General features: G+C 44.6%; 61 non-coding genes across 61 annotated transcripts; all 61 read left to right on the forward strand.

Moving 5' to 3' along the window:
* Positions 1–10: 10 nt before the first annotated feature.
* On the forward strand, positions 11–129 carry LOC144391934 (5S ribosomal RNA). Its single transcript, XR_013455339.1, has one exon. It is a non-coding gene; the product is annotated as a 5S ribosomal RNA (ribosomal RNA).
* Positions 130–245: 116 nt separating this feature from the next.
* On the forward strand, positions 246–364 carry LOC144401625 (5S ribosomal RNA). Its single transcript, XR_013463560.1, has one exon. It is a non-coding gene; the product is annotated as a 5S ribosomal RNA (ribosomal RNA).
* Positions 365–481: 117 nt separating this feature from the next.
* LOC144397984 (5S ribosomal RNA) lies at positions 482–600 on the forward strand. The gene has a single exon (XR_013460131.1). It is a non-coding gene; the product is annotated as a 5S ribosomal RNA (ribosomal RNA).
* A 116-nt stretch (positions 601–716) lies between these two features.
* Positions 717–835, forward strand: LOC144396133 (5S ribosomal RNA). The gene has a single exon (XR_013458279.1). It is a non-coding gene; the product is annotated as a 5S ribosomal RNA (ribosomal RNA).
* A 117-nt stretch (positions 836–952) lies between these two features.
* Positions 953–1071, forward strand: LOC144391945 (5S ribosomal RNA). The gene has a single exon (XR_013455340.1). It is a non-coding gene; the product is annotated as a 5S ribosomal RNA (ribosomal RNA).
* Positions 1072–1187: 116 nt separating this feature from the next.
* On the forward strand, positions 1188–1306 carry LOC144398768 (5S ribosomal RNA). Its single transcript, XR_013460915.1, has one exon. It is a non-coding gene; the product is annotated as a 5S ribosomal RNA (ribosomal RNA).
* Positions 1307–1423: 117 nt separating this feature from the next.
* On the forward strand, positions 1424–1542 carry LOC144396134 (5S ribosomal RNA). The gene has a single exon (XR_013458280.1). It is a non-coding gene; the product is annotated as a 5S ribosomal RNA (ribosomal RNA).
* A 116-nt stretch (positions 1543–1658) lies between these two features.
* Positions 1659–1777, forward strand: LOC144389769 (5S ribosomal RNA). Its single transcript, XR_013453921.1, has one exon. It is a non-coding gene; the product is annotated as a 5S ribosomal RNA (ribosomal RNA).
* A 116-nt stretch (positions 1778–1893) lies between these two features.
* Positions 1894–2012, forward strand: LOC144401626 (5S ribosomal RNA). The gene has a single exon (XR_013463561.1). It is a non-coding gene; the product is annotated as a 5S ribosomal RNA (ribosomal RNA).
* A 117-nt stretch (positions 2013–2129) lies between these two features.
* Positions 2130–2248, forward strand: LOC144399478 (5S ribosomal RNA). The gene has a single exon (XR_013461624.1). It is a non-coding gene; the product is annotated as a 5S ribosomal RNA (ribosomal RNA).
* Positions 2249–2364: 116 nt separating this feature from the next.
* Positions 2365–2483, forward strand: LOC144395820 (5S ribosomal RNA). Its single transcript, XR_013457963.1, has one exon. It is a non-coding gene; the product is annotated as a 5S ribosomal RNA (ribosomal RNA).
* A 117-nt stretch (positions 2484–2600) lies between these two features.
* On the forward strand, positions 2601–2719 carry LOC144395832 (5S ribosomal RNA). The gene has a single exon (XR_013457976.1). It is a non-coding gene; the product is annotated as a 5S ribosomal RNA (ribosomal RNA).
* Positions 2720–2835: 116 nt separating this feature from the next.
* On the forward strand, positions 2836–2954 carry LOC144401627 (5S ribosomal RNA). The gene has a single exon (XR_013463562.1). It is a non-coding gene; the product is annotated as a 5S ribosomal RNA (ribosomal RNA).
* Positions 2955–3071: 117 nt separating this feature from the next.
* LOC144399680 (5S ribosomal RNA) lies at positions 3072–3190 on the forward strand. The gene has a single exon (XR_013461826.1). It is a non-coding gene; the product is annotated as a 5S ribosomal RNA (ribosomal RNA).
* A 117-nt stretch (positions 3191–3307) lies between these two features.
* On the forward strand, positions 3308–3426 carry LOC144396135 (5S ribosomal RNA). The gene has a single exon (XR_013458281.1). It is a non-coding gene; the product is annotated as a 5S ribosomal RNA (ribosomal RNA).
* Positions 3427–3542: 116 nt separating this feature from the next.
* LOC144395843 (5S ribosomal RNA) lies at positions 3543–3661 on the forward strand. The gene has a single exon (XR_013457987.1). It is a non-coding gene; the product is annotated as a 5S ribosomal RNA (ribosomal RNA).
* Positions 3662–3778: 117 nt separating this feature from the next.
* On the forward strand, positions 3779–3897 carry LOC144396136 (5S ribosomal RNA). Its single transcript, XR_013458282.1, has one exon. It is a non-coding gene; the product is annotated as a 5S ribosomal RNA (ribosomal RNA).
* A 116-nt stretch (positions 3898–4013) lies between these two features.
* Positions 4014–4132, forward strand: LOC144396137 (5S ribosomal RNA). The gene has a single exon (XR_013458283.1). It is a non-coding gene; the product is annotated as a 5S ribosomal RNA (ribosomal RNA).
* Positions 4133–4249: 117 nt separating this feature from the next.
* LOC144389771 (5S ribosomal RNA) lies at positions 4250–4368 on the forward strand. The gene has a single exon (XR_013453922.1). It is a non-coding gene; the product is annotated as a 5S ribosomal RNA (ribosomal RNA).
* A 116-nt stretch (positions 4369–4484) lies between these two features.
* LOC144389773 (5S ribosomal RNA) lies at positions 4485–4603 on the forward strand. Its single transcript, XR_013453924.1, has one exon. It is a non-coding gene; the product is annotated as a 5S ribosomal RNA (ribosomal RNA).
* A 116-nt stretch (positions 4604–4719) lies between these two features.
* Positions 4720–4838, forward strand: LOC144401628 (5S ribosomal RNA). Its single transcript, XR_013463563.1, has one exon. It is a non-coding gene; the product is annotated as a 5S ribosomal RNA (ribosomal RNA).
* A 116-nt stretch (positions 4839–4954) lies between these two features.
* On the forward strand, positions 4955–5073 carry LOC144398599 (5S ribosomal RNA). Its single transcript, XR_013460746.1, has one exon. It is a non-coding gene; the product is annotated as a 5S ribosomal RNA (ribosomal RNA).
* A 116-nt stretch (positions 5074–5189) lies between these two features.
* Positions 5190–5308, forward strand: LOC144401629 (5S ribosomal RNA). Its single transcript, XR_013463564.1, has one exon. It is a non-coding gene; the product is annotated as a 5S ribosomal RNA (ribosomal RNA).
* A 117-nt stretch (positions 5309–5425) lies between these two features.
* Positions 5426–5544, forward strand: LOC144401630 (5S ribosomal RNA). Its single transcript, XR_013463565.1, has one exon. It is a non-coding gene; the product is annotated as a 5S ribosomal RNA (ribosomal RNA).
* Positions 5545–5661: 117 nt separating this feature from the next.
* LOC144396138 (5S ribosomal RNA) lies at positions 5662–5780 on the forward strand. Its single transcript, XR_013458284.1, has one exon. It is a non-coding gene; the product is annotated as a 5S ribosomal RNA (ribosomal RNA).
* A 116-nt stretch (positions 5781–5896) lies between these two features.
* Positions 5897–6015, forward strand: LOC144401631 (5S ribosomal RNA). The gene has a single exon (XR_013463566.1). It is a non-coding gene; the product is annotated as a 5S ribosomal RNA (ribosomal RNA).
* A 117-nt stretch (positions 6016–6132) lies between these two features.
* On the forward strand, positions 6133–6251 carry LOC144399396 (5S ribosomal RNA). The gene has a single exon (XR_013461541.1). It is a non-coding gene; the product is annotated as a 5S ribosomal RNA (ribosomal RNA).
* Positions 6252–6367: 116 nt separating this feature from the next.
* On the forward strand, positions 6368–6486 carry LOC144396139 (5S ribosomal RNA). Its single transcript, XR_013458285.1, has one exon. It is a non-coding gene; the product is annotated as a 5S ribosomal RNA (ribosomal RNA).
* A 116-nt stretch (positions 6487–6602) lies between these two features.
* On the forward strand, positions 6603–6721 carry LOC144389774 (5S ribosomal RNA). The gene has a single exon (XR_013453925.1). It is a non-coding gene; the product is annotated as a 5S ribosomal RNA (ribosomal RNA).
* Positions 6722–6838: 117 nt separating this feature from the next.
* Positions 6839–6957, forward strand: LOC144391954 (5S ribosomal RNA). The gene has a single exon (XR_013455346.1). It is a non-coding gene; the product is annotated as a 5S ribosomal RNA (ribosomal RNA).
* Positions 6958–7073: 116 nt separating this feature from the next.
* Positions 7074–7192, forward strand: LOC144398769 (5S ribosomal RNA). Its single transcript, XR_013460916.1, has one exon. It is a non-coding gene; the product is annotated as a 5S ribosomal RNA (ribosomal RNA).
* A 117-nt stretch (positions 7193–7309) lies between these two features.
* Positions 7310–7428, forward strand: LOC144396140 (5S ribosomal RNA). Its single transcript, XR_013458286.1, has one exon. It is a non-coding gene; the product is annotated as a 5S ribosomal RNA (ribosomal RNA).
* Positions 7429–7544: 116 nt separating this feature from the next.
* On the forward strand, positions 7545–7663 carry LOC144389776 (5S ribosomal RNA). Its single transcript, XR_013453926.1, has one exon. It is a non-coding gene; the product is annotated as a 5S ribosomal RNA (ribosomal RNA).
* A 116-nt stretch (positions 7664–7779) lies between these two features.
* LOC144401632 (5S ribosomal RNA) lies at positions 7780–7898 on the forward strand. The gene has a single exon (XR_013463567.1). It is a non-coding gene; the product is annotated as a 5S ribosomal RNA (ribosomal RNA).
* A 117-nt stretch (positions 7899–8015) lies between these two features.
* Positions 8016–8134, forward strand: LOC144399479 (5S ribosomal RNA). The gene has a single exon (XR_013461625.1). It is a non-coding gene; the product is annotated as a 5S ribosomal RNA (ribosomal RNA).
* A 116-nt stretch (positions 8135–8250) lies between these two features.
* Positions 8251–8369, forward strand: LOC144395854 (5S ribosomal RNA). The gene has a single exon (XR_013457998.1). It is a non-coding gene; the product is annotated as a 5S ribosomal RNA (ribosomal RNA).
* A 117-nt stretch (positions 8370–8486) lies between these two features.
* On the forward strand, positions 8487–8605 carry LOC144399682 (5S ribosomal RNA). Its single transcript, XR_013461828.1, has one exon. It is a non-coding gene; the product is annotated as a 5S ribosomal RNA (ribosomal RNA).
* Positions 8606–8722: 117 nt separating this feature from the next.
* Positions 8723–8841, forward strand: LOC144396141 (5S ribosomal RNA). The gene has a single exon (XR_013458287.1). It is a non-coding gene; the product is annotated as a 5S ribosomal RNA (ribosomal RNA).
* Positions 8842–8957: 116 nt separating this feature from the next.
* On the forward strand, positions 8958–9076 carry LOC144395865 (5S ribosomal RNA). Its single transcript, XR_013458009.1, has one exon. It is a non-coding gene; the product is annotated as a 5S ribosomal RNA (ribosomal RNA).
* A 117-nt stretch (positions 9077–9193) lies between these two features.
* LOC144398218 (5S ribosomal RNA) lies at positions 9194–9312 on the forward strand. Its single transcript, XR_013460365.1, has one exon. It is a non-coding gene; the product is annotated as a 5S ribosomal RNA (ribosomal RNA).
* A 117-nt stretch (positions 9313–9429) lies between these two features.
* Positions 9430–9548, forward strand: LOC144396143 (5S ribosomal RNA). Its single transcript, XR_013458289.1, has one exon. It is a non-coding gene; the product is annotated as a 5S ribosomal RNA (ribosomal RNA).
* A 116-nt stretch (positions 9549–9664) lies between these two features.
* Positions 9665–9783, forward strand: LOC144395876 (5S ribosomal RNA). Its single transcript, XR_013458020.1, has one exon. It is a non-coding gene; the product is annotated as a 5S ribosomal RNA (ribosomal RNA).
* Positions 9784–9900: 117 nt separating this feature from the next.
* On the forward strand, positions 9901–10019 carry LOC144399683 (5S ribosomal RNA). Its single transcript, XR_013461829.1, has one exon. It is a non-coding gene; the product is annotated as a 5S ribosomal RNA (ribosomal RNA).
* A 117-nt stretch (positions 10020–10136) lies between these two features.
* LOC144398361 (5S ribosomal RNA) lies at positions 10137–10255 on the forward strand. The gene has a single exon (XR_013460508.1). It is a non-coding gene; the product is annotated as a 5S ribosomal RNA (ribosomal RNA).
* Positions 10256–10371: 116 nt separating this feature from the next.
* LOC144395887 (5S ribosomal RNA) lies at positions 10372–10490 on the forward strand. The gene has a single exon (XR_013458031.1). It is a non-coding gene; the product is annotated as a 5S ribosomal RNA (ribosomal RNA).
* Positions 10491–10607: 117 nt separating this feature from the next.
* On the forward strand, positions 10608–10726 carry LOC144399684 (5S ribosomal RNA). Its single transcript, XR_013461830.1, has one exon. It is a non-coding gene; the product is annotated as a 5S ribosomal RNA (ribosomal RNA).
* A 117-nt stretch (positions 10727–10843) lies between these two features.
* Positions 10844–10962, forward strand: LOC144396144 (5S ribosomal RNA). Its single transcript, XR_013458290.1, has one exon. It is a non-coding gene; the product is annotated as a 5S ribosomal RNA (ribosomal RNA).
* A 117-nt stretch (positions 10963–11079) lies between these two features.
* LOC144396145 (5S ribosomal RNA) lies at positions 11080–11198 on the forward strand. The gene has a single exon (XR_013458291.1). It is a non-coding gene; the product is annotated as a 5S ribosomal RNA (ribosomal RNA).
* A 116-nt stretch (positions 11199–11314) lies between these two features.
* Positions 11315–11433, forward strand: LOC144389779 (5S ribosomal RNA). Its single transcript, XR_013453929.1, has one exon. It is a non-coding gene; the product is annotated as a 5S ribosomal RNA (ribosomal RNA).
* Positions 11434–11550: 117 nt separating this feature from the next.
* Positions 11551–11669, forward strand: LOC144396146 (5S ribosomal RNA). The gene has a single exon (XR_013458292.1). It is a non-coding gene; the product is annotated as a 5S ribosomal RNA (ribosomal RNA).
* Positions 11670–11785: 116 nt separating this feature from the next.
* On the forward strand, positions 11786–11904 carry LOC144395898 (5S ribosomal RNA). Its single transcript, XR_013458042.1, has one exon. It is a non-coding gene; the product is annotated as a 5S ribosomal RNA (ribosomal RNA).
* A 117-nt stretch (positions 11905–12021) lies between these two features.
* On the forward strand, positions 12022–12140 carry LOC144399685 (5S ribosomal RNA). The gene has a single exon (XR_013461831.1). It is a non-coding gene; the product is annotated as a 5S ribosomal RNA (ribosomal RNA).
* Positions 12141–12257: 117 nt separating this feature from the next.
* On the forward strand, positions 12258–12376 carry LOC144401633 (5S ribosomal RNA). The gene has a single exon (XR_013463568.1). It is a non-coding gene; the product is annotated as a 5S ribosomal RNA (ribosomal RNA).
* Positions 12377–12493: 117 nt separating this feature from the next.
* On the forward strand, positions 12494–12612 carry LOC144396147 (5S ribosomal RNA). The gene has a single exon (XR_013458293.1). It is a non-coding gene; the product is annotated as a 5S ribosomal RNA (ribosomal RNA).
* A 116-nt stretch (positions 12613–12728) lies between these two features.
* Positions 12729–12847, forward strand: LOC144395909 (5S ribosomal RNA). The gene has a single exon (XR_013458053.1). It is a non-coding gene; the product is annotated as a 5S ribosomal RNA (ribosomal RNA).
* A 117-nt stretch (positions 12848–12964) lies between these two features.
* On the forward strand, positions 12965–13083 carry LOC144396148 (5S ribosomal RNA). The gene has a single exon (XR_013458294.1). It is a non-coding gene; the product is annotated as a 5S ribosomal RNA (ribosomal RNA).
* Positions 13084–13199: 116 nt separating this feature from the next.
* Positions 13200–13318, forward strand: LOC144397208 (5S ribosomal RNA). The gene has a single exon (XR_013459353.1). It is a non-coding gene; the product is annotated as a 5S ribosomal RNA (ribosomal RNA).
* Positions 13319–13435: 117 nt separating this feature from the next.
* Positions 13436–13554, forward strand: LOC144399686 (5S ribosomal RNA). The gene has a single exon (XR_013461832.1). It is a non-coding gene; the product is annotated as a 5S ribosomal RNA (ribosomal RNA).
* A 116-nt stretch (positions 13555–13670) lies between these two features.
* LOC144399367 (5S ribosomal RNA) lies at positions 13671–13789 on the forward strand. The gene has a single exon (XR_013461512.1). It is a non-coding gene; the product is annotated as a 5S ribosomal RNA (ribosomal RNA).
* A 117-nt stretch (positions 13790–13906) lies between these two features.
* Positions 13907–14025, forward strand: LOC144396149 (5S ribosomal RNA). The gene has a single exon (XR_013458295.1). It is a non-coding gene; the product is annotated as a 5S ribosomal RNA (ribosomal RNA).
* Positions 14026–14141: 116 nt separating this feature from the next.
* LOC144395920 (5S ribosomal RNA) lies at positions 14142–14260 on the forward strand. Its single transcript, XR_013458065.1, has one exon. It is a non-coding gene; the product is annotated as a 5S ribosomal RNA (ribosomal RNA).
* The last annotated feature ends 79 nt before the right edge of the window (positions 14261–14339 follow it).

Genomic DNA, 14339 nt, shown 5'->3' on the forward strand with positions numbered 1-14339 from the left:
ACATACAGTTGCTTACGGCCATACCTCTCTGGCTTCGCCTGATCTCGTCTGATCTCAGAAGCTAAGCAGAGTAGGGCCTGGTTAGTACTTGGATGGAAGACCGCCTGGGAATCCCAGGTGCTGTAAGCTTTTTTATTTCGATCTGTAAAAGACACAAAGAAGAACTTAGAAAGTGACTCCATTTCATTGTCAAAACTCCAAAACCTTTGACACATTTTAAAAGATTAGGTAGAGGACATACAGTTGCTTACGGCCATACCTCTCTGGCTCCGCCTGATCTCGTCTGATCTCAGAAGCTAAGCAGAGTAGGGCCTGGTTAGTACTTGGATGGAAGACCGCCTGGGAATCCCAGGTGCCGTAAGCTTTTTCATTTCTCTCTCTGGAAGAAATCGAGAAGGCATTAGAAAGTGACTCCTTTTTCATTATCAAAACTCCAAAACCTTAGACACATTTTAAAAGATTAGGAAGAGGACATACAGTTGCTTACGGCCATACCTCTCTGGCTCTGCCTGATCTCGTCTGATCTCAGAAGCTAAGCAGAGTAGGGCCTGGTTAGTACTTGGATGGAAGACCGCCTGGGAATCCCAGGTGCTGTAAGCTTTTTCATTTCGATCTGTAAAAGACACAGAGAAGGCCTTAGAAAGTGACTCCATTTCTTTGTCAAAACTACAAAACCTTTGACACATTTTAAAAGATTAGGAAGAGGACATACAGTTGCTTACGGCCATACCTCTCTGGCTCCGCCTGATCTCGTCTGATCTCAGAAGCTAAGCAGAGTAGGGCCTGGTTAGTACTTGGATGGAAGACCGCCTGGGAATCCCAGGTGCTGTAAGCTTTTTCATTTCTCTCTCTGGAAGAAATCGAGAAGGCATTAGAAAGTGACTCCTTTTTCATTATCTAAACTCCAAAACCTTTGACACATTTTAAAATATTAGGAAGAGGACATACAGTTGCTTACGGCCATACCTCTCTGGCTTCGCCTGATCTCGTCTGATCTCAGAAGCTAAGCAGAGTAGGGCCTGGTTAGTACTTGGATGGAAGACCGCCTGGGAATCCCAGGTGCTGTAAGCTTTTTCATTTCGATCTGTAAAAGACACAGAGAAGGCCTTAGAAAGTGACTCCATTTAATTGTCAAAACTACAAAACCTTTGACACATTTTAAAAGATTAGGTAGAGGACATACAGTTGCTTACGGCCATACCTCTCTGGCTCCGCCTGATCTCGTCAGATCTCAGAAGCTAAGCAGCGAAGGGCCTGGTTAGTACTTGGATGGAAGACCGCCTGGGAATCCCAGGTGCCGTAAGCTTTTTCATTTCTCTCTCTGGAAGAAATCGAGAAGGCATTAGAAAGTGACTCCTTTTTCATTATCAAAACTCCAAAACCTTTGACACATTTTAAAAGATTAGGAAGAGGACATACAGTTGCTTACGGCCATACCTCTCTGGCTCCGCCTGATCTCGTCTGATCTCAGAAGCTAAGCAGAGTAGGGCCTGGTTAGTACTTGGATGGAAGACCGCCTGGGAATCCCAGGTGCTGTAAGCTTTTTTATTTCGATCTGTAAAAGACACAGAGAAGAACTTAGAAAGTGACTCCATTTCATTGTCAAAACTCCAAAACCTTTGACACATTTTAAAAGATTAGGTAGAGGACATACAGTTGCTTACGGCCATACCTCTCTGGCTCCGCCTGATCTCGTCAGATCTCAGAAGCTAAGCAGAGTAGGGCCTGGTTAGTACTTGGATGGAAGACCGCCTGGGAATCCCAGGTGCTGTAAGCTTTTTTATTTCGATCTGTAAAAGACACAGAGAAGAACTTAGAAAGTGACTCCATTTCATTGTCAAAACTCCAAAACCTTTGACACATTTTAAAAGATTAGGTAGAGGACATACAGTTGCTTACGGCCATACCTCTCTGGCTCCGCCTGATCTCGTCTGATCTCAGAAGCTAAGCAGAGTAGGGCCTGGTTAGTACTTGGATGGAAGACCGCCTGGGAATCCCAGGTGCCGTAAGCTTTTTCATTTCTCTCTCTGGAAGAAATCGAGAAGGCCTTAGAAAGTGACTCCTTTTTCATTATCAAAACTCCAAAACCTTTGACACATTTTAAAAGATTAGGAAGAGGACATACAGTTGCTTACGGCCATACCTCTCTGGCTCCGCCTGATCTCGTCTGATCTCAGAAGCTAAGCAGAGTAGGGCCTGGTTAGTACTTGGATGGAAGACAGCCTGGGAATCCCAGGTGCTGTAAGCTTTTTCATTTCGATCTGTAAAAGACACAGAGAAGGCCTTAGAAAGTGACTCCATTTCATTGTCAAAACTACAAAACCTTTGACACATTTTAAAAGATTAGGAAGAGGACATACAGTTGCTTACGGCCATACCTCTCTGGCTCCGCCTGATCTCGTCAGATCTCAGAAGCTAAGCAGAGTAGGGCCTGGTTAGTACTTGGATGGAAGACCGCCTGGGAATCCCAGGTGCCGTAAGCTTTTTCATTTCTCTCTCTGGAAGAAATCGAGAAGGCATTAGAAAGTGACTCCTTTTTCATTATCTAAACTCCAAAACCTTTGACACATTTTAAAATATTAGGAAGAGGACATACAGTTGCTTACGGCCATACCTCTCTGGCTCCGCCTGATCTCGTCAGATCTCAGAAGCTAAGCAGAGTAGGGCCTGGTTAGTACTTGGATGGAAGACCGCCTGGGAATCCCAGGTGCCGTAAGCTTTTTCATTTCTATCTGTAAAAGACACAGAGAAGGCCTTAGAAAGTGACTCCATTTCATTGTCAAAACTACAAAACCTTTGACACATTTTAAAAGATTAGGTAGAGGACATACAGTTGCTTACGGCCATACCTCTCTGGCTCCGCCTGATCTCGTCTGATCTCAGAAGCTAAGCAGAGTAGGGCCTGGTTAGTACTTGGATGGAAGACCGCCTGGGAATCCCAGGTGCCGTAAGCTTTTTCATTTCTCTCTCTGGAAGAAATCGAGAAGGCATTAGAAAGTGACTCCTTTTTCATTATCAAAACTCCAAAACCTTTGACACATTTTAAAAGATTAGGAAGAGGACATACAGTTGCTTACGGCCATACCTCTCTGGCTCGGCCTGATCTCGTCTGATCTCAGAAGCTAAGCAGAGTAGGGCCTGGTTAGTACTTGGATGGAAGACCGCCTGCGAATCCCAGGTGCTGTAAGCTTTTTCATTTCGATCTGTAAAAGACACAGAGAAGGCCTTAGAAAGTGACTCCTTTTTCATTATCAAAACTCCAAAACCTTTGACACATTTTAAAAGATTAGGTAGAGGACATACAGTTGCTTACGGCCATACCTCTCTGGCTCCGCCTGATCTCGTCTGATCTCAGAAGCTAAGCAGAGTAGGGCCTGGTTAGTACTTGGATGGAAGACCGCCTGGGAATCCCAGGTGCTGTAAGCTTTTTCATTTCGATCTGTAAAAGACACAGAGAAGGCCTTAGAAAGTGACTCCATTTCATTGTCAAAACTACAAAACCTTTGACACATTTTAAAAGATTAGGAAGAGGACATACGGTTGCTTACGGCCATACCTCTCTGGCTCCGCCTGATCTCGTCAGATCTCAGAAGCTAAGCAGAGTAGGGCCTGGTTAGTACTTGGATGGAAGACCGCCTGGGAATCCCAGGTGCCGTAAGCTTTTTCATTTCTCTCTCTGGAAGAAATCGAGAAGGCATTAGAAAGTGACTCCTTTTTCATTATCAAAACTCCAAAACCTTTGACACATTTTAAAAGATTAGGAAGAGGACATACAGTTGCTTACGGCCATACCTCTCTGGCTCCGCCTGATCTCGTCTGATCTCAGAAGCTAAGCAGAGTAGGGCCTGGTTAGTACTTGGATGGAAGACCGCCTGGGAATCCCAGGTGCTGTAAGCTTTTTCATTTCGATCTGTAAAAGACACAGAGAAGGCCTTAGAAAGTGACTCCATTTCATTGTCAAAACTACAAAACCTTTGACACATTTTAAAAGATTAGGAAGAGGACATACAGTTGCTTACGGCCATACCTCTCTGGCTCCGCCTGATCTCGTCTGATCTCAGAAGCTAAGCAGAGTAGGGCCTGGTTAGTACTTGGATGGAAGACCGCCTGGGAATCCCAGGTGCTGTAAGCTTTTTCATTTCGATCTGTAAAAGACACAGAGAAGGCCTTAGAAAGTGACTCCTTTTTCATTATCAAAACTCCAAAACCTTTGACACATTTTAAAAGATTAGGTAGAGGACATACAGTTGCTTACGGCCATACCTCTCTGGCTCCGCCTGATCTCGTCAGATCTCAGAAGCTAAGCAGAGTAGGGCCTGGTTAGTACTTGGATGGAAGACCGCCTGGGAATCCCAGGTGCTGTAAGCTTTTTTATTTCGATCTGTAAAAGACACAGAGAAGAACTTAGAAAGTGACTCCATTTCATTGTCAAAACTCCAAAACCTTTGACACATTTTAAAAGATTAGGTAGAGGACATACAGTTGCTTACGGCCATACCTCTCTGGCTCCGCCTGATCTCGTCAGATCTCAGAAGCTAAGCAGAGTAGGGCCTGGTTAGTACTTGGATGGAAGACCGCCTGGGAATCCCAGGTGCTGTAAGCTTTTTCATTTCGATCTGTAAAAGACACAGAGAAGGCCTTAGAAAGTGACTCCATTTAATTGTCAAAACTACAAAACCTTTGACACATTTTAAAAGATTAGGTAGAGGACATACAGTTGCTTACGGCCATACCTCTCTGGCTCCGCCTGATCTCGTCTGATCTCAGAAGCTAAGCAGAGTAGGGCCTGGTTAGTACTTGGATGGAAGACCGCCTGGGAATCCCAGGTGCCGTAAGCTTTTTCATTTCTATCTGTAAAAGACACAGAGAAGGCCTTAGAAAGTGACTCCATTTCATTGTCAAAACTACAAAACCTTTGACACATTTTAAAAGATTAGGTAGAGGACATACAGTTGCTTACGGCCATACCTCTCTGGCTCCGCCTGATCTCGTCTGATCTCAGAAGCTAAGCAGAGTAGGGCCTGGTTAGTACTTGGATGGAAGACCGCCTGGGAATCCCAGGTGCTGTACGCTTTTTCATTTCGATCTGTAAAAGACACAGAGAAGGCCTTAGAAAGTGACTCCATTTCATTGTCAAAACTACAAAACCTTTGACACATTTTAAAAGATTAGGTAGAGGACATACAGTTGCTTACGGCCATACCTCTCTGGCTCCGCCTGATCTCGTCTGATCTCAGAAGCTAAGCAGAGTAGGGCCTGGTTAGTACTTGGATGGAAGACCGCCTGGGAATCCCAGGTGCCGTAAGCTTTTTCATTTCTCTCTCTGGAAGAAATCGAGAAGGCATTAGAAAGTGACTCCTTTTTCATTATCAAAACTCCAAAACCTTTGACACATTTTAAAAGATTAGGAAGAGGACATACAGTTGCTTACGGCCATACCTCTCTGGCTCCGCCTGATCTCGTCTGATCTCAGAAGCTAAGCAGAGTAGGGCCTGGTTAGTACTTGGATGGAAGACCGCCTGGGAATCCCAGGTGCCGTAAGCTTTTTCATTTCTCTCTCTGGAAGAAATCGAGAAGGCATTAGAAAGTGACTCCTTTTTCATTATCAAAACTCCAAAACCTTTGACACATTTTAAAAGATTAGGAAGAGGACATACAGTTGCTTACGGCCATACCTCTCTGGCTCCGCCTGATCTCGTCTGATCTCAGAAGCTAAGCAGAGTAGGGCCTGGTTAGTACTTGGATGGAAGACCGCCTGGGAATCCCAGGTGCTGTAAGCTTTTTCATTTCGATCTGTAAAAGACACAAAGAAGAACTTAGAAAGTGACTCCATTTCATTGTCAAAACTCCAAAACCTTTGACACATTTTAAAAGATTAGGTAGAGGACATACAGTTGCTTACGGCCATACCTCTCTGGCTCCGCCTGATCTCGTCTGATCTCAGAAGCTAAGCAGAGTAGGGCCTGGTTAGTACTTGGATGGAAGACCGCCTGGGAATCCCAGGTGCCGTAAGCTTTTTCATTTCTCTCTCTGGAAGAAATCGAGAAGGCATTAGAAAGTGACTCCTTTTTCATTATCAAAACTCCAAAACCTTAGACACATTTTAAAAGATTAGGAAGAGGACATACAGTTGCTTACGGCCATACCTCTCTGGCTCTGCCTGATCTCGTCTGATCTCAGAAGCTAAGCAGAGTAGGGCCTGGTTAGTACTTGGATGGAAGACCGCCTGGGAATCCCAGGTGCTGTAAGGTTTTTCATTTCGATCTGTAAAAGACACAGAGAAGGCCTTAGAAAGTGACTCCATTTCTTTGTCAAAACTACAAAACCTTTGACACATTTTAAAAGATTAGGAAGAGGACATACAGTTGCTTACGGCCATACCTCTCTGGCTCCGCCTGATCTCGTCTGATCTCAGAAGCTAAGCAGAGTAGGGCCTGGTTAGTACTTGGATGGAAGACCGCCTGGGAATCCCAGGTGCTGTAAGCTTTTTCATTTCGATCTGTAAAAGACACAGAGAAGGCCTTAGAAAGTGACTCCATTTCATTGTCAAAACTACAAAACCTTTGACACATTTTAAAAGATTAGGAAGAGGACATACAGTTGCTTACGGCCATACCTCTCTGGCTCCGCCTGATCTCGTCAGATCTCAGAAGCTAAGCAGAGTAGGGCCTGGTTAGTACTTGGATGGAAGACCGCCTGGGAATCCCAGGTGCTGTAAGCTTTTTCATTTCTCTCTCTGGAAGAAATCGAGAAGGCATTAGAAAGTGACTCCTTTTTCATTATCTAAACTCCAAAACCTTTGACACATTTTAAAATATTAGGAAGAGGACATACAGTTGCTTACGGCCATACCTCTCTGGCTTCGCCTGATCTCGTCTGATCTCAGAAGCTAAGCAGAGTAGGGCCTGGTTAGTACTTGGATGGAAGACCGCCTGGGAATCCCAGGTGCTGTAAGCTTTTTCATTTCGATCTGTAAAAGACACAGAGAAGGCCTTAGAAAGTGACTCCATTTAATTGTCAAAACTACAAAACCTTTGACACATTTTAAAAGATTAGGTAGAGGACATACAGTTGCTTACGGCCATACCTCTCTGGCTCCGCCTGATCTCGTCAGATCTCAGAAGCTAAGCAGCGAAGGGCCTGGTTAGTACTTGGATGGAAGACCGCCTGGGAATCCCAGGTGCCGTAAGCTTTTTCATTTCTCTCTCTGGAAGAAATCGAGAAGGCATTAGAAAGTGACTCCTTTTTCATTATCAAAACTCCAAAACCTTTGACACATTTTAAAAGATTAGGAAGAGGACATACAGTTGCTTACGGCCATACCTCTCTGGCTCCGCCTGATCTCGTCTGATCTCAGAAGCTAAGCAGAGTAGGGCCTGGTTAGTACTTGGATGGAAGACCGCCTGGGAATCCCAGGTGCTGTAAGCTTTTTTATTTCGATCTGTAAAAGACACAGAGAAGAACTTAGAAAGTGACTCCATTTCATTGTCAAAACTCCAAAACCTTTGACACATTTTAAAAGATTAGGTAGAGGACATACAGTTGCTTACGGCCATACCTCTCTGGCTCCGCCTGATCTCGTCAGATCTCAGAAGCTAAGCAGAGTAGGGCCTGGTTAGTACTTGGATGGAAGACCGCCTGGGAATCCCAGGTGCTGTAAGCTTTTTTATTTCGATCTGTAAAAGACACAGAGAAGAACTTAGAAAGTGACTCCATTTCATTGTCAAAACTCCAAAACCTTTGACACATTTTAAAAGATTAGGTAGAGGACATACAGTTGCTTACGGCCATACCTCTCTGGCTCCGCCTGATCTCGTCTGATCTCAGAAGCTAAGCAGAGTAGGGCCTGGTTAGTACTTGGATGGAAGACCGCCTGGGAATCCCAGGTGCCGTAAGCTTTTTCATTTCTCTCTCTGGAAGAAATCGAGAAGGCCTTAGAAAGTGACTCCTTTTTCATTATCAAAACTCCAAAACCTTTGACACATTTTAAAAGATTAGGAAGAGGACATACAGTTGCTTACGGCCATACCTCTCTGGCTCCGCCTGATCTCGTCTGATCTCAGAAGCTAAGCAGAGTAGGGCCTGGTTAGTACTTGGATGGAAGACAGCCTGGGAATCCCAGGTGCTGTAAGCTTTTTCATTTCGATCTGTAAAAGACACAGAGAAGGCCTTAGAAAGTGACTCCATTTCATTGTCAAAACTACAAAACCTTTGACACATTTTAAAAGATTAGGAAGAGGACATACAGTTGCTTACGGCCATACCTCTCTGGCTCCGCCTGATCTCGTCAGATCTCAGAAGCTAAGCAGAGTAGGGCCTGGTTAGTACTTGGATGGAAGACCGCCTGGGAATCCCAGGTGCCGTAAGCTTTTTCATTTCTCTCTCTGGAAGAAATCGAGAAGGCATTAGAAAGTGACTCCTTTTTCATTATCAAAACTCCAAAACCTTTGACACATTTTAAAAGATTAGGAAGAGGACATACAGTTGCTTACGGCCATACCTCTCTGGCTCGGCCTGATCTCGTCTGATCTCAGAAGCTAAGCAGAGTAGGGCCTGGTTAGTACTTGGATGGAAGACCGCCTGCGAATCCCAGGTGCTGTAAGCTTTTTCATTTCGATCTGTAAAAGACACAGAGAAGGCCTTAGAAAGTGACTCCTTTTTCATTATCAAAACTCCAAAACCTTTGACACATTTTAAAAGATTAGGTAGAGGACATACAGTTGCTTACGGCCATACCTCTCTGGCTCCGCCTGATCTCGTCTGATCTCAGAAGCTAAGCAGAGTAGGGCCTGGTTAGTACTTGGATGGAAGACCGCCTGGGAATCCCAGGTGCTGTAAGCTTTTTCATTTCGATCTGTAAAAGACACAGAGAAGGCCTTAGAAAGTGACTCCATTTCATTGTCAAAACTACAAAACCTTTGACACATTTTAAAAGATTAGGAAGAGGACATACGGTTGCTTACGGCCATACCTCTCTGGCTCCGCCTGATCTCGTCAGATCTCAGAAGCTAAGCAGAGTAGGGCCTGGTTAGTACTTGGATGGAAGACCGCCTGGGAATCCCAGGTGCCGTAAGCTTTTTCATTTCTCTCTCTGGAAGAAATCGAGAAGGCATTAGAAAGTGACTCCTTTTTCATTATCAAAACTCCAAAACCTTTGACACATTTTAAAAGATTAGGAAGAGGACATACAGTTGCTTACGGCCATACCTCTCTGGCTCCGCCTGATCTCGTCTGATCTCAGAAGCTAAGCAGAGTAGGGCCTGGTTAGTACTTGGATGGAAGACCGCCTGCGAATCCCAGGTGCTGTAAGCTTTTTCATTTCGATCTGTAAAAGACACAGAGAAGGCCTTAGAAAGTGACTCCTTTTTCATTATCAAAACTCCAAAACCTTTGACACATTTTAAAAGATTAGGTAGAGGACATACAGTTGCTTACGGCCATACCTCTCTGGCTCCGCCTGATCTCGTCTGATCTCAGAAGCTAAGCAGAGTAGGGCCTGGTTAGTACTTGGATGGAAGACCGCCTGGGAATCCCAGGTGCTGTAAGCTTTTTCATTTCGATCTGTAAAAGACACAGAGAAGGCCTTAGAAAGTGACTCCATTTCATTGTCAAAACTACAAAACCTTTGACACATTTTAAAAGATTAGGAAGAGGACATACAGTTGCTTACGGCCATACCTCTCTGGCTCCGCCTGATCTCGTCAGATCTCAGAAGCTAAGCAGAGTAGGGCCTGGTTAGTACTTGGATGGAAGACCGCCTGGGAATCCCAGGTGCCGTAAGCTTTTTCATTTCTCTCTCTGGAAGAAATCGAGAAGGCATTAGAAAGTGACTCCTTTTTCATTATCTAAACTCCAAAACCTTTGACACATTTTAAAAGATTAGGAAGAGGACATACAGTTGCTTACGGCCATACCTCTCTGGCTCGGCCTGATCTCGTCTGATCTCAGAAGCTAAGCAGAGTAGGGCCTGGTTAGTACTTGGATGGAAGACCGCCTGCGAATCCCAGGTGCTGTAAGCTTTTTCATTTCGATCTGTAAAAGACACAGAGAAGGCCTTAGAAAGTGACTCCTTTTTCATTATCAAAACTCCAAAACCTTTGACACATTTTAAAAGATTAGGTAGAGGACATACAGTTGCTTACGGCCATACCTCTCTGGCTCCGCCTGATTTCGTCTGATCTCAGAAGCTAAGCAGAGTAGGGCCTGGTTAGTACTTGGATGGAAGACCGCCTGGGAATCCCAGGTGCTGTAAGCTTTTTCATTTCGATCTGTAAAAGACACAGAGAAGGCCTTAGAAAGTGACTCCATTTCATTGTCAAAACTACAAAACCTTTGACACATTTTAAAAGATTAGGAAGAGGACATACGGTTGCTTACGGCCATACCTCTCTGGCTCCGCCTGATCTCGTCAGATCTCAGAAGCTAAGCAGAGTAGGGCCTGGTTAGTACTTGGATGGAAGACCGCCTGGGAATCCCAGGTGCCGTAAGCTTTTTCATTTCTCTCTCTGGAAGAAATCGAGAAGGCATTAGAAAGTGACTCCTTTTTCATTATCAAAACTCCAAAACCTTTGACACATTTTAAAAGATTAGGAAGAGGACATACAGTTGCTTACGGCCATACCTCTCTGGCTCGGCCTGATCTCGTCTGATCTCAGAAGCTAAGCAGAGTAGGGCCTGGTTAGTACTTGGATGGAAGACCGCCTGCGAATCCCAGGTGCTGTAAGCTTTTTCATTTCGATCTGTAAAAGACACAGAGAAGGCCTTAGAAAGTGACTCCTTTTTCATTATCAAAACTCCAAAACCTTTGACACATTTTAAAAGATTAGGTAGAGGACATACAGTTGCTTACGGCCATACCTCTCTGGCTCCGCCTGATCTCGTCTGATCTCAGAAGCTAAGCAGAGTAGGGCCTGGTTAGTACTTGGATGGAAGACCGCCTGGGAATCCCAGGTGCTGTAAGCTTTTTCATTTCGATCTGTAAAAGACACAGAGAAGGCCTTAGAAAGTGACTCCTTTTTCATTATCAAAACTCCAAAACCTTTGACACATTTTAAAAGATTAGGTAGAGGACATACAGTTGCTTACGGCCATACCTCTCTGGCTCCGCCTGATCTCGTCTGATCTCAGAAGCTAAGCAGAGTAGGGCCTGGTTAGTACTTGGATGGAAGACCGCCTGGGAATCCCAGGTGCTGTAAGCTTTTTCATTTCGATCTGTAAAAGACACAGAGAAGGCCTTAGAAAGTGACTCCATTTCATTGTCAAAACTACAAAACCTTTGACACATTTTAAAAGATTAGGAAGAGGACATACAGTTGCTTACGGCCATACCTCTCTGGCTCCGCCTGATCTCGTCAGATCTCAGAAGCTAAGCAGAGTAGGGCCTGGTTAGTACTTGGATGGAAGACCGCCTGGGAATCCCAGGTGCTGTAAGCTTTTTCATTTCGATCTGTAAAAGACACAGAGAAGGCCTTAGAAAGTGACTCCTTTTTCATTATCAAAACTCCAAAACCTTTGACACATTTTAAAAGATTAGGTAGAGGACATACAGTTGCTTACGGCCATACCTCTCTGGCTCCGCCTGATCTCGTCTGATCTCAGAAGCTAAGCAGAGTAGGGCCTGGTTAGTACTTGGATGGAAGACCGCCTGGGAATCCCAGGTGCTGTAAGCTTTTTCATTTCGATCTGTAAAAGACACAGAGAAGGCCTTAGAAAGTGACTCCATTTCATTGTCAAAACTACAAAACCTTTGACACATTTTAAAAGATTAGGAAGAGGACATACGGTTGCTTACGGCCATACCTCTCTGGCTCCGCCTGATCTCGTCAGATCTCAGAAGCTAAGCAGAGTAGGGCCTGGTTAGTACTTGGATGGAAGACCGCCTGGGAATCCCAGGTGCCGTAAGCTTTTTCATTTCTCTCTCTGGAAGAAATCGAGAAGGCATTAGAAAGTGACTCCTTTTTCATTATCAAAACTCCAAAACCTTTGACACATTTTAAAAGATTAGGAAGAGGACATACAGTTGCTTACGGCCATACCTCTCTGGCTCGGCCTGATCTCGTCTGATCTCAGAAGCTAAGCAGAGTAGGGCCTGGTTAGTACTTGGATGGAAGACCGCCTGCGAATCCCAGGTGCTGTAAGCTTTTTCATTTCGATCTGTAAAAGACACAGAGAAGGCCTTAGAAAGTGACTCCTTTTTCATTATCAAAACTCCAAAACCTTTGACACATTTTAAAAGATTAGGTAGAGGACATACAGTTGCTTACGGCCATACCTCTCTGGCTCCGCCTGATCTCGTCTGATCTCAGAAGCTAAGCAGAGTAGGGCCTGGTTAGTACTTGGATGGAAGACCGCCTGGGAATCCCAGGTGCCGTAAGCTTTTTCATTTCTCTCTCTGGAAGAAATCGAGAAGGCATTAGAAAGTGACTCCTTTTTCATTATCAAAACTCCAAAACCTTTGACACATTTTAAAAGATTAGGAAGAGGACATACAGTTGCTTACGGCCATACCTCTCTGGCTCCGCCTGATCTCGTCTGATCTCAGAAGCTAAGCAGAGTAGGGCCTGGTTAGTACTTGGATGGAAGACCGCCTGGGAATCCCAGGTGCTGTAAGCTTTTTCATTTCGATCTGTAAAAGACACAGAGAAGGCCTTAGAAAGTGACTCCATTTCATTGTCAAAACTACAAAACCTTTGACACATTTTAAAAGATTAGGAAGAGGACATACGGTTGCTTACGGCCATACCTCTCTGGCTCCGCCTGATCTCGTCAGATCTCAGAAGCTAAGCAGAGTAGGGCCTGGTTAGTACTTGGATGGAAGACCGCCTGGGAATCCCAGGTGCCGTAAGCTTTTTCATTTCTCTCTCTGGAAGAAATCGAGAAGGCATTAGAAAGTGACTCCTTTTTCATTATCAAAACTCCAAAACCTTTGACACATTTTAAAAGATTAGGAAGAGGACATACAGTTGCTTACGGCCATACCTCTCTGGCTCCGCCTGATCTCGTCTGATCTCAGAAGCTAAGCAGAGTAGGGCCTGGTTAGTACTTGGATGGAAGACCGCCTGGGAATCCCAGGTGCTGTAAGCTTTTTCATTTCGATCTGTAAAAGACACAGAGAAGGCCTTAGAAAGTGACTCCATTTCATTGTCAAAACTACAAAACCTTTGACACATTTTAAAAGATTAGGAAGAGGACATACAGTTGCTTACGGCCATACCTCTCTTGCTCCGCCTGATCTCGTCTGATCTCAGAAGCTAAGCAGAGTAGGGCCTGGTTAGTACTTGGATGGAAGACCGCCTGGGAATCCCAGGTGCCGTAAGCTTTTTCATTTCTCTCTCTGGAAGAAATCGAGAAGGCATTAGAAAGTGACTCCTTTTTCATTATCAAAACTCCAAAACCTTTGACACATTTTAAAAGATTAGGAAGAGGACATACAGTTGCTTACGGCCATACCTCTCTGGCTCGGCCTGATCTCGTCTGATCTCAGAAGCTAAGCAGAGTAGGGCCTGGTTAGTACTTGGATGGAAGACCGCCTGCGAATCCCAGGTGCTGTAAGCTTTTTCATTTCGATCTGTAAAAGACACAGAGAAGGCCTTAGAAAGTGACTCCATTTCATTGTCAAAACTACAAAACCTTTGACACATTTTAAAAGATTAGGAAGAGGACATACAGTTGCTTACGGCCATACCTCTCTGGCTCCGCCTGATCTCGTCAGATCTCAGAAGCTAAGCAGAGTAGGGCCTGGTTAGTACTTGGATCGAAGACCGCCTGGGAATCCCAGGTGCCGTAAGCTTTTTCATTTCTCTCTCTGGAAGAAATCGAGAAGGCATTAGAAAGTGACTCCTTTTTCATTATCAAAACTCCAAAACCTTTGACACATTTTAAAAGATTAGGAAGAGGACATACAGTTGCTTACGGCCATACCTCTCTGGCTCCGCCTGATCTCGTCTGATCTCAGAAGCTAAGCAGAGTAGGGCCTGGTTAGTACTTGGATGGAAGACCGCCTGGGAATCCCAGGTGCTGTAAGCTTTTTCATTTCGATCTGTAAAAGACACAGAGAAGGCCTTAGAAAGTGACTCCATTTCATTGTCAAAACTACAAAACCTTTGACACATTTTAAAAGATTAGGAAGAGGACATACGGTTGCTTACGGCCATACCTCTCTGGCTCCGCCTGATCTCGTCAGATCTCAGAAGCTAAGCAGAGTAGGGCCTGGTTAGTACTTGGATGGAAGACCGCCTGGGAATCCCAGGTGCCGTAAGCTTTTTCATTTCTCTCTCTGGAAGAAATCGAGAAGGCATTAGAAAGTGACTCCTTTTTCATTATCAAAACTCCAAAACCTT

The sequence above is a fragment of the Gasterosteus aculeatus genome, chromosome 2 (genome assembly GCF_964276395.1).
Source record: "Gasterosteus aculeatus chromosome 2, fGasAcu3.hap1.1, whole genome shotgun sequence".
Taxonomy (NCBI): Eukaryota; Metazoa; Chordata; class Actinopteri; order Perciformes; family Gasterosteidae; genus Gasterosteus; species Gasterosteus aculeatus.